Here is an 8856-nt window from a genome sequence, read left to right as displayed (position 1 = left end):
ATAAATGAAATGAATTACAGAAAAATGTACCCTCCAATGACCAACAGGGTTCAATTGTCAGGTTTTGGAACATACAGATCTGGATCCTACCTTTCATGTAGGATACTAATAAACTCATATTAATAAACTCAGCCTAGTCTTCTAACCTTTCTTTTGTGGTCTTCTATAGTTTCCAATGAATTACTATGGAAATGAGTCCCTTGAGCAGTCAAATGCCATGCAAATTTGAGCTGGCAATAGATAATAAGAATAACAGCCCTATCCATGTGCCGGACATGCTCTGTACATTCATGATCTCATGTAATCCTCACAACTTATTGTGTCAGGGACACACATGTTGTTGTGTGTAGGCACTCAGGTCTCTTGAGCCAGAAGTGGCATTCAGTTACAGGCTCTGTGCTTTTGGACAAGTAACTCAACCTTTCTGAGCTTCAGTTCCTTCACTTGCAAAGTGAATATGAACAGTAACCTTCTTTGTGGATTAGTTTAATATTGAAATGAGACAATCAATGCATGCAGAAGAACTAGCACAGTGCCCTGCACAGGAATCGGCATCAACAAATGGGAGATGTTATGTTTCTACTCATGTAACGGATAACTTAAGTGGCTTTGTCCAAGACCATCACACAGTTCATAAATATAAAAAGTTCAGATTTGCTCCCATTTGAGCCAAAAACACTTGCGTTTTGCTGCAGCTTAATAGCGTCCATTTTGCTGTGAATTTTTCCAACCCACAGATAATTGAAGGGACACACTAATTGCGTCAGCATTTGTTTTGCTTTTATTAGTTTCCCACTTGAACTGGTAGTCTATAAACATGAACACTCAAGGAAAAGATTTTCCATACAGGGAACCTTTGAGAAATGATGGTATTCATTTAAAGCACTATTTGAAAAGACCTCTCAAAGTAATCCACAGTTGAGCTCAAGCATCTCAGAAAAGCACAGTGACCAATGGATGTTTCAGGACTTGGAAATTTTTAGCTGAAATGTGCTTGTCTTCTCCTCCTAGTTAAGCTTTAGGTTAACAGAGAGCATTCAGAATGGAACATGTAACTGTAGCATGCTTCCCTCAAACCCTGAAATGAGTATAAAATTGAGCACCAAAATTTTTTGCAGACCTAGAGTGGCCAAGAGAACAGAATTAACTTAAACAGTTATGTGTACAGGAGAGTCACAGTACTGAACTCCAAAGGGAGATGGCAGGTAAAAATAGACCATCCCTGTAACCAGGAGAGAAATTGCCCTCTCCTTCTGAATAAGTGAACTTAGTCTCCTTATTTTTTTTTTCAAATAATGCTAAATCAGAAGATTCACACGGGGTAGGCCTACAGGACAACCATTGGGATTGGCCAAAACCTTAAGGTGCCACATTTAAAAAACACAGTTGTGCTTATTTTTCTTTATCTGGCCAACTTTTTAAAAACATTGCAATTGTTGCAAAGGCCCCACAGATGCTTTTGAAGGAACAAAGTGTACGTATAACAGTATAATTGACACTTTAGAGGAACGGAAGAGCCACTGTGTCCTATTCCCTCTCCCGTGGAATCAGGATATAAAAAAGAGCTTTAAAAAATGCAAAAGCCCTTAGGAACTGATGTCAGACCAGGCCGATGAAGCACAAGCTGGAACACGGTGCCTCTGCTGCAGGCTGTGTTCCTGTGTTCGTAACTCCCCTTCCTTGAGTTTTGTCTCTATGTGAAGCCTGCAGCGCATCAGAGCAGAAAGAGGCTGCCAAGCTACCAGTGGGAGCAACTGGTTTCGGTAAACAAAGAGCCACTTCTTCCCCAGGGAGTATAACAGAGCAGATGTAATCTGCTCTGGAGAGAAACTCTCCAGCAGTTCACAGAGGCAGCCAGGAGACACTGCCTGTCCTGACTGACCTTGGCACCTGCAGTGGTATTGAACCGGAGCTTCTGCTGGTCTTGGTTCACGGGTAGAGGGACTCCTGGTATAATCTGGGGCACTCAGCTGATCTCAGGGCTGCTTAGAGCCAGTGGAAGCAGCAGCTCCCCAGGCCTAGCCACAACTAAGTAATTCTCTGCTCAAACTAGTCTTGAGTCAGCGTGGACTGATTCTGAGAAGGCTACATAGGAAATTTCTTACCAGGCGGGAATCAGAGTTGTTCCACCCTACAGAGCTGGAAGGAGATAATTGCTCTGAAGCAATTACAGTTGCATTCATAGTACATCTGGACCTGAGGTTGTTTGACCTCAGAAAACCCAAAATGGAAATAATGCAATTATCTGAGCTAAAGACAATTTAATATAAAAAAAAGTACCAGAGCCAAGAAAAGGAAATTTATCTTTCTTGCCATGTCTTTTGGCTAGCAGTGGAATGTGTGCCTTTCATAAAGATAAAAGATGCATTAAAGGCCAAGAAGATGGTGTTTTTAATTCAATTCTATGTGTTTGCTGTTACCCATTGTGTGGAAAAAACTGAGCTAGCTCTGAGGACACCAAAATGGTCAGAGTTAGAGAGAGAGAGAGAGAGAGAGAGAGAGAGAGAGAGAGAGAGAGAGAACTAACCACAACAAAAACATTTTGGAAATAAAGTAGACCAGTGCATACTATAGGCATGGTGAACTGTCTGCCCAATCCGTTCTCTCCATTTTTGGAAAATAACCCAGAGCTGTCCTCCCAGATAAGCACCTGCCCTTATAGTGTGCAACCCATCCCTGGGTCAGTCAGATTCTCTCTCCCAGACATTAAAAATTGGAAGCTAGCTGCTTTGTATTTGCTGTTGAACCAAGAAGAAAGCAAAGATCAAAAAGAAAAGATAATGAAACAAGGAGGTGGAGATGAGCACCCTGTGGTCTGAGGGGGGGCGGGTTCTTTAGAACACTCCTGATTCTCCCCATCTGTTAGACTGGTCTTCATGGACCTGTTTCTTGCACATGAAGCAGTTCAACCCCATGCTGCTTCTGGATGCATTCATAACAGGTTGAATGCAGGAGGAGTTTGGGGCCTCCTAGGAACTGGTAAGGAAAAGAACAATACCTAGTACTAAAAAGGAAGTGCTAAGAGGGATCCCAGGAGGGGTCAGTTTCCACTTTCTAGGGAAATTGGGGAAAGATTTCATGGAGGATGTGGTACTTGAACTAAACCTTGACAGGTGAGAAGGATTTTTAACAGATTTGGTAGGATCATGAATCTCAACGAGAAAAGAAGACAGCACGTCTATACTAAGATGTTACTTCCATACGCCGTTGCCCCTCTAATTTTCAACCAGACTCTGGAATGGCCAGTTGGTTTGTATCTGTGACTCACAGGCCAGATCGAGCCTGCCACTCGTTTTTGAATAGTATAGTTGCAAGTTGAAAACAGTTTCTACATTTTTAAATGGTGATTGGAAACAATTAAAGGAAGAATGATACTTTGTGATATCTGTAAATTATATGAAGTTGAAAAGAAATGTTATCAGAGCACAGACACTCTCATTCCTGTGTTGTTGACAATTACTTTTGCATTGCAAGCACAGGGTTATGTAGTTGTAACAGAGACCATGGGGGCAGCAAAGCTTAAAGGCCTTGGGTCATCCTCTACAGCTTTCCCAAGCTATTAGCAAGGAGCTGGATCTGAAGTGGAGCACTTGGAACTACAGCCACAGCCCATATGGGATGCTGGCATTGCAGGCAGAAGATTAGCTTGCTGTGGAATACATGACTGAAGGGGCTGAGTGGAGCAGGGATCTCAAGCTGGCTCCAGAAAACCTTGTGTCCTCTCTGGGTCCTGCTTTAGCCCTCACATTGCCACAGCTGGATGTTATTTATCCCCTTTCCTCAATCCCACGTGTGCAGCAAGCGTTTGGAGGCGCTGGGAAAGGCCCTGCTGCCCCCCTGGCAGGCCTTCTACAGCCCGAGAGTCTCTCATGAAAGATTCATTTCTTTGGGTTAAGGCTCTGCCAGCGAGAGGTGACATATTAAGCCACTGATACCATGGCAATTTAATTTCATAGAATCACAAGATGTTAGAGCTAGGAGTCACCTCAAGTCCAAAGCTTCATTATTCCTGCATCGAAACCCATTCTTTCCTTTTTCCATCTACAGTGGGAGATGTGTGCCTTCTTCTAGCCAAGCTAATCTTTCTCCCTAAACTCTGGCTGCCCACCCCCACCTCCTTCTCTGTTTCATTCCTCTCTTCCCTACACCATCACTTCCTCCTTCACTGAATTATCTCCATCAGTTTTTAAATAAGCTCAAGTCTCTCTCTTCTTAATAAGACAAAATGAAAGACCCCTTGGAACCTCACACTCCTTTGCAACTACTGTCTTTCCTCACTTCTCTTCTTCTCAACCAAATCTCAAACAAGCATTTCCTATCAGCTTGGAAGACCAGACAGGAAGGCTCTGGGCAGACATAGCCTTTCTGGGCAGTTTTGATCAACCTAGAGAAGAAAGAATAAATGGCATAGAAAGTGGTTGAAGCATAGAATGCAGGAAAGTAGAAGATTGCTATAGGCAAACTGCTTGTTCCATACTCATCAATGCTAACTAGATCAACGCTAATTCTTCATAGCAATCGATCAATTGAGTTGGGGTGAGGACCGTGTTCTGCATGTTTTGGCTAGGTACTACGGAGGATGCAGTCCAGTTCCTACTAGTCACTTCCTTTGAACTGTTAACAGCTTCAGTAGATACTCAGGTGATCAACACTGGGCAAGGCATGAGGAAAGCCAAATGATGGTGTAGGTTAGCAGTGCCCAGATCATCCTTAGGGAACTTACTCAAAATGCAAATTCCCAGGCATGACCTGAAACTCAGTGAGTCAGAAACTCCAGGAGGCTCAGCCGTCTGTGTTCTCCAATCCCCTCCAGATGATTCTGATAAAGCCTAGAGTTTGAGAATCGATGACAAAGGCACCAGGGAGCACTGTGGGCTGAAACACAGGGCATTTGGCATGGAAATTTTCTTCTGACCAATGAGGTAGAGAAAAAGGTAGGGGTGATTCAGTAAGAATACACAGATTGGCAGGGAGGAAGAGGATAGGATTGGATAAATGGGAAAGGAAGTCCAGGGAACCAAGCGCAATAGCCTGAGTGGCATGGAGGTCCCAGCAGAGGGGGATGGGAACATAGGAAACACCAACTGGCAAAACAGCTCCCTCCTGGTTCTGGTTATGGAGGGGACTCCACTGCCCCATCTGTAATTTCTTTCTCTCCCTTGCCTTCGCAAGTGTTCTCTCTCATCTCCAAGGGTGAGGATCCCCCTGTCCTTTGAGCTCTGCAGTTCTGATCCAGGATAGCTTCTATTTCCCTGCCTTCCCCATCAGCACGCCCTCTTCCCACCCCCTCGCTACTGCTGCGACAGGGAAATTAGAAACTACTTCTTTTGAAAAACTATTCCTAGAGAGGCGACATGAATTGAATAGGTTCCTATTCAGAGCGTCAGGGGAGCCCCACCTGCCTCTCAGTTCTGACAGCATATGTCAGGGATTCATTCCACATGAATCAAAGAACGTGTTCTGGAACGGGCATTCCACTGCGCCTCTGCCGTGACGTTACACCGGGACCCCGAAAGCTCAGCACGGTGCGTTTGGCAGCAGCTCTGCAGGAAGTCTTCCAAAAGTGGGAGAGAGCCCGCGAGGCACAAGGAGGCATAGCCTTGCTTCCTAGTGGGGTCCCCTCCGAAGACAAGAACCTCTCAGTGCACCCGCAGGCTCTAATGTTGGCAGCACCTGTTTTCCAGAGAGGCAGCTTGTGGTGCAGCATGTGCAGAGGGTGAAGAATACCCTGGAAAACGGATTCCTCCTGTCTCAGAGGTTTTCATCAGAAGACCAAGATTTTCACCCTGCACGCTTCTATTCACTACTCAAATAATTTTGTCTAATTGGTTCAACTCCTTTTGGCTGCCCTATCTGTAAAATGGAGAGAATAAGACCAATTCGGAGTCACTGAGAGGAAAAAAAAAAAGGAAAAGTACAGTACAAGATGATGGCATCGGTCCTCACTGCCATTGCCATTACCGTGCTGGTCTCCAGGTGGGTCTCTTCCCCACACTCCCTCCAACCTGGTCCAATGTGTCAACTGCTTCTTCCAAAACATGATTTGCAATAGATGGCAGGAGAGCATTTCAAGCTATCAATTAACGTTTCCCATGTCCACTGACCGCCCAACAGTTCTTCTCACCCTCCCCCCTTCAATCACTAGGTGGCATGAGGACAAGACAAAGAAACAAGTGCTTGTGAATATTGGGCCTTTGGTCAGTCTCCTCTCCAAACAGAAAGAGCCTCGAAGTTTTCAAAAGCACCCCCAGCTGAGACCATGGTGAGACCCCTGCAGACCCCACATGACTGCAGATGTCCCAGAGGTATCTGCACGGAGAGTGACAACAGCCAAAGACCAGCTTCCTTCCCTGGCTCAGCCTGCACAACTTGTCTCTACCCTGAATATGGGGTTCTGGCTAATTATTACTGCAGGGTTCTTTTTTTCTGGTAGCATTTTATTTATTACTTTTATTTAAAAGGCAGACACACCCATGCACACTCACACACAGAGGGAGAGAGAATGAGAGACAGAGAGAAAGATCTTCAATTCACTTTCTAAATGTTCACAAACAGCCACAATGGGCCAGACTGAAACCAGGGGCCAGGGAACTCAATCTGGGTGTCCATTGTGGGTGGCAGAGATCCAAGGACTTCAGCCATCAACTGCTGCCTTCCCTGGGGTGTGCATTCCCAGGAAGCTGGAGCTCGATTCCAGGGATTCTGATCATGGGATGGGCACATCGCAAGCGACAGTGTGTTCACTACTGCATCAGATGGTCCACGGAGTAGCATAGGTGTTCAAAATAACATTTGGTTTTGGCTCTGGAGATTTCAGCTTGAGCCTTGACATTTCAAGAACTGTCCCTGACCATGCTGCTTCCCTAATCAAAGGGCCCTGGTGACGCCCCACAGGCTTCAAACCAGCGTGTTCTCCTGTCATCCTGGCTCCCAACCGTTAACCACCCCCTTCTTGCCTAGTTCAGTCTCCTCCTCCAGTCCAGACCCTGGCTCCCAAGCCCCAGCAGGGCCCATCCCAGCAACAAGTCCCACTGCTACCTCAACTCATCGCCGCCTCATCTCTTCACTTCCCCCTTCTCACTGTCAACAACCCCACAGGAAGCACAGTTGAGCAGCAGAAACCCACACATCACTCCGGTGCCCCTCTCTCCCAGCTGCCTCCTTCCTCTCCTTGTCTAATCAATCACATATCTAGTAATGCCTATGACCAAATAGTTTCAGATTCTCTCTTTCTGTTGATTAGCACCACTCCCATTCCCACTGCTTTGGTTATGGTTTCTTGATTTTTCCCTTTGGCTTTGACTTCCCTGCCTATGCTCTCCCTGTTTGTCCTCCACATTGCACAGGTAACTCAATATGAGGTTAAAGAGTTTGGCTCTTAAGCCACGAAAGTCTTCTTTCTGTTCCATACTAGTTTACGCATCTCTGCAGGGATGATGAAGATTCCTGTGAGGTTAAATGTTTTTAAACCACAAATCATGTGAGGGGAAGGCAAGTGTTTAGCTCAGCAATTAAGACCCCATTTCTGGGATTGACACTGTGGCATAATGAGTCAAGCTGTGCTTGTAGCATAGGCTTCCATCCCATATGGGCACCTGTTTATATCTCAGTTGCTCCACTTCCCATCCAGCTCCCTGCTGATGCAGCTGGAAAAGCAGTGGAATATGGCCCAAGTCCTTGGACTCCTACACACATGTGGGAGATCCAGAAGAGGTTCCTGGTTCTTCGCTTCAACCTGGCTCCGCTCTGGTCATGGCCACCGTTTGAGCCGTGAACAAACAATTGGAAAATTCTGTTTCTCTGTCTCTCCTCTCCCTATAGCTCTGCCTTTCAAATAAATAAAAAATAATCTTTAAAAAAGAGAAAAGATCTCACTTAGAATGTCAACATCCCACAACAGAGTCCTTGGGTTCAAGTCCTGACTGTTCCTGATTGCAGCTGCTCACTAATGCTCACCCTTGTAGACTGTGGAGATGGTTCGAGTATTTGGGTCCCTGCCGACCACTTGAGAGACCCATTTTGAATCCTTCAGCTCCCAGTGTTGTCCTGACCCAGCTCTAGCTTGTTGCCAGCCTTTGGGACGTGAACCAGGAAAGGGAGGATCTCTATCTCTGTCCCTATGCTTTTCAAATAAAATAAATACATTTTAAAAATAAATAAAGCACATTTTGCCTTAATATTATAAATAATATAAGATATTACAATTGTTATCTTTCCAAAATGCAGATCTGCTCTCACCGATCACCTAGTTCTCTGGACAAAGCTCAAATTCCATAGAATGTCCTCTATGTGAGAGCTGATCATCACCCGTTTAGCAACCTCTTTGTCCATTACTCTTCGTCTGCCCCCACGCCCTGTGCCACCATGTGCTTCCCAAAGAGCCTTTGTTCTGGCTGACCCGTGTTCTTGCCACACCGTGGGCTCCCTCATCATCCACTGCACTTCCAGCTCATTACAGGGAGAATGAGTCCCTCACCCATGCTGCCACCTTACATTTTGATTAAGTGTCACATGGGACAAGACCTTTTACTTTTTGTGCCTGCTTCTCCTGTTAGACTACATATTGTGTGAAGGAAGGCTTGATGTCTTAGTCATCTTTCAGGCACATACAGATACTTAAAAAAAAATAGTGCTTGTTCCAGAAGTTGATGAATCAATAAACCAAAAGACATGTTGATCCCTGCTTCTGTGAGTTTTCTCCTGGTGTCTCCCTGCTTGGGACACCATTCTCCAGCTCTATCTGTCAAGGTGTGAGTCAGCCTCCTGGTTCAAGTGTCCTCAGAAAGACACACTGGACTGCTCAGCTAGGAGACAACGATTACACCCCCGGTCAGCTCCCTGGCTTCTTAAAGAGCC

Source organism: Ochotona princeps, chromosome 2, assembly GCF_030435755.1.
Source record: "Ochotona princeps isolate mOchPri1 chromosome 2, mOchPri1.hap1, whole genome shotgun sequence".
Classification (NCBI taxonomy): Eukaryota; Metazoa; Chordata; class Mammalia; order Lagomorpha; family Ochotonidae; genus Ochotona; species Ochotona princeps.
The sequence above is the reverse complement of the archived record's forward strand: the minus strand, read 5'-3'. Positions refer to the sequence as shown.